The sequence below is a fragment of the Zootermopsis nevadensis genome, unplaced genomic scaffold (genome assembly GCF_977971745.1).
Source record: "Zootermopsis nevadensis isolate Lab colony 2312 unplaced genomic scaffold, Znev_1.0 Znev_ptg000061l, whole genome shotgun sequence".
NCBI classification, from domain to species: Eukaryota; Metazoa; Arthropoda; class Insecta; order Blattodea; family Termopsidae; genus Zootermopsis; species Zootermopsis nevadensis.
The window spans coordinates 12,097,319-12,111,261 of record NW_028259192.1 but is presented as its reverse complement, the minus strand read 5'-3'; the positions used below and the strand labels follow the sequence as shown (position 1 = coordinate 12,111,261).

The following is a 13,943-nucleotide window of genomic DNA, read 5'->3' as shown; positions in this document are numbered from 1 at the left end:
TCATGAGAGCAGATTGTTGTAATCAAATTGTGTGTGACAGATCACAGTTCACAGAACCCGAATCACTTATGATTTACGTGCGAAGTGTCAGATTTCTTACATTTTTACACAGGGAAGAGAGGTCTAGTGGAGCGTTGCTTGTCTTGACTTCAACACAAGCGCCTACAAAGCCGCTGTCAGTTTAATTTCAATTCTTTCTCTTATTCACTTAGGTCAGAGGTGAAAAGTTTAATTTTATTCGAGGACCGGGTGGGGAAATTTCGAAGCTGCAGCTGTTTTGGGAACCGCACGAAAAGAATCTGTAGTTAACAAATTTTTAATATTATATTTAGAATATTAAGGGCAGAAAATATTTGAGAATTACTTGTTACAATTCAGTGAAGAATGGTTTGTCTTCCAGTTACCTATTTAAAACGATGAATATTAAATAAAATTACGATTATATTTTTTAATCTGAAACTTGGTGTCCAATTCTAATGTAAGAACAAAGATTAAGGATGTTTTAGGAAAAGGTGCTGAGGGGATTACTTGGATCACAGAAAGAGAGGAATAAACAGAATGTTGATAAAAATTGCTCAGTGAGAAACTTAATAATTTATGCTATGCATCAAAAGAAGCATAAGATGGGTGGATAACATTAATATGAATCCTAAATAGAGTGAGTGTGCGTCCTCAGTTAGGGTCAGGTAACGGCTTATTTGCACATGGTAGTTGACCTTAGGGTTAAGTAAAAGGTAGGGCATTTCTAAACACCTATTTCTTAGTGTTCAAACTGCTGGAAAGCGGAGGGGAGGCGAAGAATGCAGAATGTTGTAGTATGTTCCATTCTTAACAAAACCTATTACATATTTTAAAAACAATGGCTGTCATGCTCATTTCTTCCGACTCTTCGCTGAGAACTGAATACTGTTATATATTCTCTCTTATATTTTAGGGCACAGACATTTTTTCTGCAGAGTAAAATATTAGATTCTATTGCAGTTGGTCTATATCACACGAACGAACCCGTAAACTGTCACTTTACGTATGTAATCTGCAAGATATTGCTCAGCTCGTCATTCGTTCGGGATTCATGGACGTAATTCGCATGAAAAATGTTTTAGTAAGTAACAGAAATGATTTTTTTATTTCTGATTCCTGTAATTTTGACCTTCCTAGGCATACAAGATCATCATCGTTAGTGTAGGCCCAAAGACGTGTTCCGATTATATATAATTTTCTTAAGTCGTCTTCCCAGGCATAGACATTGAAAACAAAACTCCCTTTTTTTAAGAATAGTCGTTTTTAATTTCTGGGTTCAAATCATTTTATTTTTAAGATTTTAAATCTCTGTGACGTGGTTACGAATTTGTGACCCCATTACCTTTTAATTAATTTCTACCTTTTTTAGTATTGGAGGTATAACTGGGAAAATAATTGGCTTGGAGACGTTAACGTTGTAGGATATTTGTAATTAGTGTGACGGCTACATGTGTATAAAATGAGTATGAATATGTTATTTTTGCCTAGATCATAATTTATTAGCATATGCCGCATTGAACATGCAGTATTATTGTGTAAAATCAATCTCGAAGATTTTTGGGCTTTTAACTTAAGCTTATATTGTAATTTAATTTTATAACCATTAAAATTAATTCTTGCTAGTATATCAGCTCCGTTTAAACAAATTTCCGACGAAAAAATTACTTCTGTAGGGGAGACTAGCTTGAAGTGACGTAGCTGGGTAAAATGACACACCTGTCTTGCTGACAAATCTATTGATCGAATGGTTTTTAAATTTCGCGCCATTAGATTGGACACGTTGGTACTCAAGTCCAGTGAAAGATGGCGTGCTGAGACAGCGCGGTCTTTAAGCTGTGTGTGCAAAAGTATGTTTTGCAGTCACGGTTTATCGGCATTGGCAGCATAATATTTGTGTTCAGTCTATTGAAGACTATTTAGGTAAGTCATAATAAACTCTAATTGTTGTTCTAGATTATGGTTTGGAAAACAAGTGGAACCAACTTCGGATTAAATGACACACGAAGTTTGTGTCAGAACTTTGTTCACAGACCTAATAGCACAAAGTATTTGCTTTTGTCAGTCAGCATGTTAATTTGCTTTCTCGATTTATTTATTTCAGAATTTATTATGCAGAAACAGCACGAAACAGTTGACATTTGTAATGGTGAAGTGTTGTTTTCTTTGTGGTAAGACCTAAATTGTTAAATATTATTTAGACGATGTTTAGATCCCAAGGTCTGAATGCTTCAAATGCTACTTAACATAATTGCGTTATTAAGTTCTTCGTTATATAATCACCTAAACGGCTTGCTTGCTTCGCCCTTGAACATTTAATTTATGTTCTCTTAAAGCAAGAGAACACGTTTCACAGTCATACAAAAAAGTAGAAATGTTTATGGATAATGGGAATAAATGTGTTCGCTTATTGAGGTTTATGCACGTAGCAGGAGAGAACCTGGATGCTCCCATTTATGGGTTATTGGTTTACATCAGTACGGTAATCAAAATATTGTTTGATATCGTGATGGAAACATAGTGCTACAAACAGTCTCTCATGTGAGTCCGTCTGAGTTGTGCATAATAACGTTTGTTACTACGAATTCATGCATTAGAAATTTAAGGTACTGTAAAAAATGTGTTGACCACATTTATTCACTCGGCTCCCTTACGGTCTAACACGTAAGTTAACGACCGAAAAAGACCGTCTTCCCGATTTGTGACGCCTGTTTGTAGAATGTTTGTTACAGTCATTATTATCGTTTCTTTCTTAGCTTGTCAAATATTTAATTTATATACACACATACACACTTTAAGCTGTCTTAAGCAGTTAAATGAGGTTGATTCAATGTGAAAATACCGGATTATAAAGGAGAATATATAATATATGTAAAATAAATCTTTATTAAACGGTTTTGTAAACACTGGCGTTTGACTCTATCCAGAATTATCTAAAAGTAGGTTATCAGGAAGTAATGTGAAGTAAATAAGATATTTTCTCTTTTAAAAATCTATGTACTAACTGTTTGCTTGTACTTATGTAGTTCAGCGCAGTTGAAAAGCCACCACTTACCAAAATGGTACTAAGTGTTGGTGTATAATTATGGTAATGGGTCAGGTAAAAAAATAAATAAATAAAGATACTCGCATGCTCATGCAATAAAACAATGAAATATGGTAAAATGCGATCATGATGTTTACGGTCTGACGCAATCGGATAAACAGTGAATACTGCTGCAGTTTCAAAGTTTAAAATATGAAAACACAGAACTGTGAAAATGTGCTAACTGAGTTACATCTCTCGAATGCATATTCATGTCTGTGCATACAACTGTTACCCAGGACATGGAACACTTCATGCATAACTCAACATTGGCGTTCCCTTAAACAGTAGCTACTCTTGTTTCTAAATGTCGACGTCTGGTTACCCGTATTGAATGACGTGACTTTTTGTAAGTTATATTAGTGCTAGTGATAGTCGTAATGAATATGAGCTGTTGGACTTATCTTCATTGTAACATTTTAGTTGGAAATCTTGAAGGGAAGACACCCCCGGAAGAACTAGGTGTACGTGGGAGGATAATATTAAATGGATATCGGGGAAATAGAGTTGAAAGGTGAGGATTGGATTTATCTGACTCAGGATAGGGGCCGGTGGAGGGTTCTTGTGAACACGATAATGAAAATTCGGTTTCTGTAAAAGACGGATTTTCCTGACAACATTATTAGATTATCAAGGACTGTCTTGAGGAATTGGATACTTCGAGTTTACTGTTAATATTGTATTTTAATAGAGTTCATGTATCTCAAAATTGTCTTTCCTTGAGAGAGTAAATTTATGATATGTATAAAGTCTCTGCTACTTTAATTTCTACCCCACCCTCACATAATGAAATGTGTAGTCACAGATGAGTGACAGAGCAGGTACATTCATGATATCAGGATTTAAATTTAGTTACATGATCTTGGTTTTAATTTATTAATTCTACATGCCTTTTGTAGTTGACTGATAAAACAGTATTATTTTAAATATTTAAATGTTTCAAGACATGAAAGTATTATTTCGATATTTTAGACGTTAGATTCGTTTGCTTTTAAGAAGTAGTTGCAAAACTGCTTTTCTTTAGGAATTACACCGAAAATTTTGTTTGGTTAAATTCAAATAAAAACGTTCGCATCTAAACACAGACAAAACTAGGTTATTGTTTACTATGAATCTACTCCGACAAGTCAGAGCTCCCCACTGTTGGATCACTCGAACTCTGGTATCAGGAGTTCGATTCTCGCTAAAGAATTGATGGATGTGTGTATTCTGATGTGTTGTGTGGGTAGACGCTTTGCCCCTGTCAAATTCAAGTCGGTGTATAATCGTACGATATTGTGCCGCTCGAATTCGAGTCTCGCCCAAGGCACGGATGTCTGTGTGCTCTTATGTCCTGCATAAGTTAAACACACACCTTGCCCCTGTCTTATTCAAGGAGTCTTAAAAAGTTTAAATGGTTTATTAGCTTTGAATTCTGAATTGAGAAGTATGAGAAATCCCAGAGTCTGGTGAATATGAGCATGGTCCATTTGAGGAATTGATAGTAGCTCAACTGACAAAGAAAATGTTATTTTATGGAACCCAAAGATTCATTGCCGTATTGACAACAGCGAACCATTTAATATTACCGTGAGCTAGTTGAACGCAGTTTTCGCTCTGAATTCTGTCTCATTGTATCTTGATTTTCAGGTGTGCGACTCGATCATTTGGGGTTTGCGCCTTTTCTGGTAGCCATCTTCGTCCGACCAGAATTTCTTACTACTCTGTAGCTGAGGTCTCTGCAGCTAGACTATTCTGTTGGTGTCTATAGCAGATTGTTCTCTTGTCGTGTTCGTTGGAACATATCGAAACCATTTTACTTTCCCGCTTCGTTTGCATGGCAGCCGTCCGGAAGGTTGGACACGTCTGCTTATTTCAGTTCACACGTTGCAGCAAGCTGGACATTTAACACAATAACTGACAAGGATGCCATTGTCCGCGAAGTTCAGCTGCCTGCTCTAAAAGTAACAGATAAGACCCACTCGGTAACTTGCGGTCTTGTACAGTATTCTAAAGCAAGGTTCTCATCTGGTAGTCCGAGGACCACTACCGGTACGCAAGTAATAGCAGGGATTGTATTTAATTTATTTCATAAATGGAATAGTAGTTATTTTACAGCAAGCGAGTTTAATGGTTTTGTTCTAATGACCATATTATTAGTGTTTTGCATTATGGTCCGCTACTTTATTCTTCTTTTCTTTAATGTCGATCACTGACGTTACCGGCCTAGTGGTAGGGTAGAAGACATATTTTGGGGGTATGATGGGCAGGTTGTGACGTGTTACATGACAGTCCTATGGAAGAAAAATATGTTAACATTTCAGACTTGAACTATACAGTATCAAGAATATGAATCCAGAAGATTATATCAACATATTTGCATAATCAGAGACGAGTGGTGTGTTATATTAGAAGCAATATTTTACCTACTTTCCAACGTCAAGTTGTTTTTGTTTTCCCCATAGTTTAACTGTATTTATTTCCTATCTACATAACAATTAATAACTATGCAGATGCTAAAACGTCTGGGAGGACACAGAATTTTAAAGATTAGTGTGGCGTCACCAGGTTATGTATCGTATCTAACGCAAATACCGTTCTGTATTGAATTTAATTAACATTTTATGAAGCATTTTACAATTTGGTATTCGCGTGAATATTCTTATGTATTTTCGTCCGCTAAATTCGAAAATGACAATAAGAAAGCTTAGTTAGTTCGCGTTTTGAAGATATTTTGTACTATGTAAAATATCACCAATAAATTCGTCCATATGATATGCAAATGTTTACAAATTTTCACCTACCTTATAGACGTTGTCTTTTGGCCTTTCTTTTGTATTTTACCTCAGGGGCATCTCTTACCACCGACCAGCAGTAATCAGCTATCATTGATTCGCTCCATTTCCCCTGATAACGCCTTTCAAGAGTAGAAATATCTTGGTGAAATCGTTCGCCATGTTCATCACTAACCGAACCAAGATTATCAGGGAAAAGTTCAAGTTAGAGTGGAGGAAATGCATTTTAACAGACGTTGCAGGGCATCCATAAGACCATCTACGTCATCACAAAATACGAGATCATCTTGCATGGAAACATTTTTTTGTAAAGGAATCTGACGAACGCGATAACAGGATATTTTAACATTTTCTTCAAGTACATTCCATTGCCTAAGTTGCGATCCTAGCAACTCTGCCTTATACTTAGGCAAATCTAAATCTCTCACTAGATCATTCAGTTTACTTTGAGTTACTCTGTGAGATGTAGAAGGTAAAGTTTCTGGCACAAACTCTTTATCTTGAGATGCCGATGATCTTGGAATGGCGAGATCTAATGGTGGTGATGGTGAGAATTCTTCAGGTGTGTAGGAGATAGGAGGGACAGGTACAGGTTTTCATGATTGTGGGGTATAGGACGAATGGCTGAGGGGATGTTCGGATAGATCAAAGCATGTTTTTTCTTATTGTTTATGCCGATGACAGGAGGAATCATACAGAAGTGGCAGTCGTTTACATGATTATGCGGTTCCCACCACACCATGGGCACAGCGAAGGGCATAGACTGCATTTTTCCTTTTAGCCACTCGCGTAGATTTGTAGAACACTTCAGACAGCAAATAAAGGGTGCCCATGCCCTGTCCATATCACCCACTTTGCAACCAAAATAAAGGTGGTTCGCTTTCTTAACGACGGGGGCCCAAGTTTCGTTTTTGTGATTTAAAAGTCGCTTCTCCACGGATATAACAAACGTTGTTAGGATTATTGACACATCTACGCGAAATTTTGTATATTTTAGTGTTACAAATTTCTCATTTAAGTACTCACAACGACGTTTTTGCTGTTTACTACATAAGTATTCTAAGACGAAGTGAAACACAAAATCCGCACTCCACAAAACACTTGTTTGCCAAACAGAACTGAACCAATTTATTAATCATCCCTTAGGGATGTTGACTAGACCTGCAGGAAGCAATAAAATCTTCTCCACCCTTTTACAGGTTGTGTCTGAAGTAAGTAGTCCATTACAATTCTGAAAATTACGAAAATAGAGCGAAACAGCTTGGTATGAATATCTTCGAAATGCGAACCAATCATGCAAAATGAATGTTATTTTCGTGTTTAGCAGCTTAAAATTAGTAAAAATTGGTTAGTTTCATCTCCAATAAATTTTGGCTGTTAAACAGTGTAATTTAACATCGCTGTGAAGTTGGAAAACACAACGAAATTCTTCACCGCAAAGACTGGGTTCAGTGCCTGGTTACGTCAAGTAAGGTTATGTTAGGTGGACGAAGTGGCACTGTCTGAGATTTCTCTACGAGGCTTTCGATTTTACTCCCTAATCGTCATTCCACAGATGCTCCACACTCATCTATCACCGCCCACGTGCCCTGGCTAAGCGTCGTATTATGATACCTTCGATCATAAGTTAGAGGCTTCCTCTGATCCCTGACGTGGCTGGTCTCGGAATAAATTAACACTTCAGTATAAAGCTATTAACACGAAATGTGTGAGATGATTATAACCAAAGAGGAGGGGGAATGAGTTGCAAAAACAGTGTGTGGGGGAGATGAGACAAGGAAGGAGGAGGCATAAAATGTTTGTTGCATTCTTGTTTGTGAAAAGAGTTTTAACAGTAAGTGGATTGTCTGTTGAATTTTAAGTCTGCATTTTTAATGATAATTCTTCGTAAATTGATTTAAACAGGTAACTTGGATGTTGCTCTCCAAACTCATTCTTACGGGCAAACCTGTCTTAACTTTAAAAGTTTTTAATTCTCACTGTAGAGAAAGTAATAGAATCTGTCACATTTTTATGTAGTCCTGCACCGCCGGATAGGTTTTTGTATGCAACGCGATATTACAAATATCCGACGTCTTTGAACATTGCTGAGATATTTAATTGCAATGCGCACAACAGTAATACGATAATTTTACCACATGAGAAGAAGCAGTAGTTTGTGGCTGAAACGAACAAGCTATAATGTGATATCTGCAGCGTCCATAGATTTTACTATTCATATTTGTACGCGGTTGAGCCAATTTTCATTTTCACCGCATCTTCCTATTGCTTGAACGAACACAACACAGTTTCGAGCTGATCATAGTTATTAAAACATACATACTTAGCATAGAATGTGGCTTTATATGCGAACTTTATTCATGAAAGTGTTTTTGTTCGATACGCAGCTTCGTTTAGTGTATCCCCCATCCTGAGAATAATATGAGTAATACTCTCTTGCAACGAATTTTAATTAAATGTGATAACAAAGATGTAGTACTCAGTAAAACTATTTTACGTAAGACGAACGCATATCTGTTGGGCATAAATCGCAGAAATTCAGTCACAGATATGTTTAACACGCATTTCGAACTAGTTTACGTTTTAGTCGGATTATTAATGGTGGTAGAAATCAGTCAGAAGTAATTCTTAAAAAGTAAGTTGAATGATGCAGCCGAACGTTATCGATATTTCGGAATTACTATGAAAGACCTACAAAGTTTCTTTGCGCAAAAAGCGAAAAGCAGTTTTCAGAAAGTTCTTGATAGTATGAAATTAGTTTTCTTATCAGTAAATGGTCCTTCATTTCCTATTGTAATTTTATCAAATTTATAAGCCTGTGAACATAAGTAATGGATCTGATTGCATATCTCTTGCACATATTCTATTGTAGCGCGTTCTTGATTTATTTAGTTTTTTCGCGGCACTTACTTTTCTATGCCTGCAAAATGAGGCTTAGTTTCCATATATACAGAGCCCGTGAAACATTTCCCGTAATTATCTTATGATACTAGACACACCATGGATACAATAAGATACAAAATCTTACGTGGCGCGCACGATATCAGTAGCCTCCCGCGAGTTTTCCGTTTTGTTCCTTTCCAACGTAGTAGTCAGTGGTTAATACTCCTGCTACATATTCTCGAAGTACCGGGTTTGAATCTCGATCCGGAGACCGGATACCATGAAAAAAGGTTTTTATACTTTTTCTCAGTCCTTCTAAACAGATGGAGAGTTGTTACTTAAAAATAGGCCAAGACTTGTACATTATTTCAAAATAATCGCCCACTAATTATCCTACCATTCGACACTACACAAGCTAAGTAGTTACATCAGCGTCGTTAAAGAAGCCAAGAGTTAATGAAAATTGTGTGTAAGTTCCCCAATAATAAACAAAATTGTTAATTTTCGTTTCTTGTTTCGTTCATAAAATAATTCGGACCGACAGTATTGTATTGTATAGTTAGAGCCAACATTTATGAAAATAATAAGAAAATTTGTTATGTAAGTTCTAGTAAACAGAAGGCATACACGTTTAGATATTATTTATATCATTATGCGTATTAGTAATTGGGTCCGTTTACTGGATTGATAAGTCGTAAAGAACTTTTTATTAAAAATATGGCAACTATTATGATCAGCTCCTCATTATGTCATCAAATTATAAATTTTATATCCATGGATGGTTTTAACATAAGCTCTGTGTCTCATGCCCCTATGTTCAGCATGATTACGCATTAATCTCTTGGCCTGTTTCGGTCATAAAGGTTAGAATATTTTCATGTTTATAAGATTTGACATCTGTGGTCTTAAGGGTTAACGCAACACAGTCTTGCATCATTTCAAAGACAATATGCTCCTGGCAAGAACCTGTAAGCCTGAGATGCGTTACAGCCCAGAAAACTGAAATCGATACTTTTTAATCTCTTATCGGCCATACCTAAAGATTAGTACGTATTAAACTAGAATTTTATCGGCTGATATGAGGGCAGCCACTCTAAGGGGAAAAAACATAGATTGGGAATACTTCAGAAAATATTTTGCTTTACCTTAGAGACAGGGAGTAAGAGGAGGACGTAGAAAAATGCGCAGAGGGGAACTTCATAAATTGTAAACTTCCACAAAAAGATTGTTATTGGACTGAAACAGGATAAAGTGCTGATAAAGGCTATGTAGCACACGCGGGCGAGAATAAAAATGCGTACAGAATTTTAGTCAGCCTTAGGATACCTAAGCGTAAATGGCAGGATAGTATTGAATATGATCTTAAAGAAACGGGTGCAAGGATGCAGATTGCATTAATCTGGCTCAGGATAGTTTAGTTTCCCTATATTATGTGGCATTACGCGTTTCAGCGAAAAGCCTCGGGCTATCTTTTTTCTTAGGACACTGTTTCTTGAGACTAGTGACCGCTGTTTTATGTGACGTCTTGTGGCGTCTGTTAACAGTTATTATTTATACTTAGTGGTAATTGAGTGATGCACATCAAATAGTATTTGTTAGATTGGAGTGCAATCATTAACAACAGTCAAGAATCCCGTTCAGTCGTATGAATCGTGAGATGTAATTGACTGGGAACTGGATGCATTAACATTGATTTGACGGGTGTTGTTATACTAAGCGTACGAGGTATTTCATAACTGTCACTGGCTATAAGAACTTCTGTATAGCGGTGGCTGTGAATTGGATTTGGCACTGATAACAACATCACAGAGTAACTGTAAGTGGAATTTACATCAGTTGTTGTTGCATGAGATGCAACGAACTGTCAGGTGTCATGTTTGTTCCTGCTAACATAACTGAGAAAATTACGACAGAGAGTTGATTGTGTTATGCTCCTGTTTGGTTCAAAGAATTAAGCAACCATTATTATAAAGAATAGAATGTTCTCGGTCTCCGTTAAATTCATCTTTCATCAGTTTCTGACTTTGCTAACTTTTCAATATCTTCGCTCGCGGCGTTAGAACGTTGCGTCGAGTGGTTAGCACTCCTACTTCGTATACGGAAGGATACAGGTTAAAATATTGGCGCGGAGATCGGGTATCCCTACTGATCATTATAGTGATATTTCTCAGTCCCTCCAGTCAGTTCCGGGATAGTACCTTAAATTGTACCACAGCCTCTTTCTTCAAAATCCTTTACAATTCATTATTTATTAATGAATCATTCGACGCGGTATAGTCTGACCTATTGAGACCGTCGTTATATAGATCACAAATAAATAAAGATAAATTCGGAATTGAATTATGCATACATTATACTACTAGTAACAATAATTTTATTTTTATTAATCAGGGACATTAATTTATTACAGTACAACATTCATTCAAATGATTATCATGCAATTAATTTGCATGTTATCCATGTATGTGTATCCCATAAACCAGGTGTGAATATTGTTTGTTCATAACACGTACCCGCTGTGCCAGAAACTTTGTTATTAATTTTAAATTACGACCCAAAGAGTCGGTGGAGCGGAACTTCTCTCTGTTGACAAATTATAGTCTGCACCGACCACAAACGCTATCTCTTAAAATGATCAGAAATGAAAATATAGTGTGCATTTTCTCTGGTTTTAAATAATATGATCGTATAGTCCTATACGAACCAGTAGCCAACACAGCACATGTTTGATATTTTGTGTACATTATTTTTATATATATTAAAACACGCTCTGGTTCTGAAAGATTTTTAGCCATGTTTTAAGCTCGATTTATCATACACAGAGGTGTAATTTTTTCCATTTAATATTTGCGTAAAATTTGAAGGAATAATACAATAAACTGCAGTGCTATCGCTGTGTTTAGGTAACTAAAAAGGGACAATAAGTTATTTTGTTTCTGAACTGCACAGTAGCCAATTTTTGAAAGGTTATATTCGTTATTTTTCGGATTTGTATTTTTATAAATTGACAAGGAATAAAATATATTTTATCACTTGGGGGAATAAAGTATTTCTAGCAACAAAATTAAACTTGAATATATAACTGGGATTGTTCAGTAAATTAACTGGCAACGGACTGGACGACCTGGATTCGAACCCTGGCAGGGGTATGGATTTTTCTGCTTGATACTACATCCATATTACCTGCCGAGTCCACCAAGCCTCCTGTTTTATGGGTAACGTGTGATTTTTATCTCTGGCAATAAAACGGCCGGAACGTGAGACTGACAACTCATACCCATCTAGTTCGACGTTAATGATGTTAAGAAAGTTTACCTTTCCACGTCTTCATTATGTGATGCTTAAGCACAATTATTTGATTTTGTTTATTCGTTAATTTATGTCTCTGGTAGCATTCAATTATAACCCCTGACGAATTAAAATATCTCACCACTGCACTGAATAATTTATAATGGTTTTTTTTCTCCGAAGGTACATAAATTTTCTTTTTATCTATGTCAAAGTGGGTTTTACATTAAAACCCCCATATTATTTTATAACATAAACATATTTTCAAGAAGAAAATATTTTTTGACACTTCTTCAAGAGCAAGGAATCATAGTTGTGTGAAACACAGTTACATGGCAGATACACGTGTCAAGAGAGAGTACTCACGTGTCCTGGCGACGTAGGAAGTTGACGGCGAGATGTTAGGTCAAGCAGATTGGAGCCTCCCGCAGAAGTTTCCCTGCAACACTCGCCACAGTATATATACACCCCAACACCCACACTAGCGTCGCGACGGCTGGCTCCATCGCTATAACCACGCCCCCAAGACACGCCCAGCCAATCCCAGGGCACCACAGGTCTCTCGGTTACTTATGCGTATAACATGTGATGCTTTAGATTGGTATAGTAATTTTATTTGTTGGAAATTACGTATTTCTCTGTCAGGAATATTCGTGTAATTACTTGATATGCAATACTCTGGAAGTACAAAATTAATTGCAAAACGTATGTAGCGTGGCCCATACAAGGGAGGGGGCTGTCAGAATCATTTTTTAATAGAAGAAAACGGAGGAATATGGCAGTCAGCTTTGTTCTGATAACAATTTGGAGCTCCATAAATGTTTAAAAGATACAGTAGCAAGTTCTGTCACGTTCGGGGAAGTCCTTGCAGGTATCAAACATGAAGAAACGTAAACCGAAACCTGGGCACTGCTCACTGAATGCAGCCGTCTTCTGAAATTACGGTTCTCTTCACATGTGGCATTATTTCTACAATAATAAATTATTAATAACAATTATTATAAGGAAGTAATTACTTGGAGAGAAGTCATTAGAATGTGATAGTCACTCAATTGCTCAAGATATTCTTCTCCTATTACGGGATCAAAAGTTCATTACCGTGTTCACAAGACCCCACCCATGGCCCTTATTCTGAGTCACTTAAATTCATTCAAAAGTCCATGCCATTTCACCCAATTCCATGATGATTTATTTTCATACTGTCCTCTCTTCCATGCGTGCTGTATGTCCCTCTCATTCAAACCTCATTGTGTAATCATCTCTGTTCTTTTGTTATTTATTCTGGAATAGTCTACAAGTCACATTGTTCTTCGTTTGTGCGAGGGACCAAATTAAAAACCGGTACAATAAAATACTAAATACTGGGATACTGGGAACAACCCGTTCAAGTGCTTGAGCACTGCGGGTCCCAACTTTTCGTTGGCTTGATCTATAGACTCCTTGGGTGAGGGATCGGCTCGTCTCAAGGCCTCTACCTGTACACAGGACAGTACAACACAGAAAAATATCCATGGTTTGATAAGGATTCGAACCCACGGTCCCAGTGACCAAGCGGCACAAGGCCCACGCCTCAGACCGCGCGGCCACTGCGGACCCCCTGCAATAAAATAGGCAACAACAATTTAGAATTCTTTATTATGTTACATGTTTTAGAATATGATACAAGAAAATAAAATATTCTGAAGCGAATGGTGAGACAATAAGATGAAATATTCGAAGTGAATACAGCGAGAAATGTCCGCATTTAATTGGCTCTTAAACCTATTGTTAGGTGTAATATTAATCTTTGTTGCCTCCCAAATATTTGAAGATTTTCACCAAATGCCATCTTTTATAAATCCCATTGATCAGGCGTACAAAATACGAATATGAATCAAATATCATGACATGTCCTT

The 13,943-nt window shown here is 36.7% G+C and overlaps 1 protein-coding gene across 1 annotated transcript in view; it reads right to left on the bottom strand.

Moving 5' to 3' along the window:
• Dh31 (diuretic hormone class 2) overlaps positions 1-12,532 on the bottom strand; it is a 94,621-nt gene extending 82,089 nt beyond the window's left edge. Inside the window, exon 1 of the mRNA XM_022080832.2 lies at positions 12,415-12,532. The gene's annotated coding sequence lies outside the window, so the exon portion shown is untranslated. The remainder of the gene's footprint in view (positions 1-12,414) is intronic.
• Positions 12,533-13,943: the final 1,411 nt, after the last annotated feature.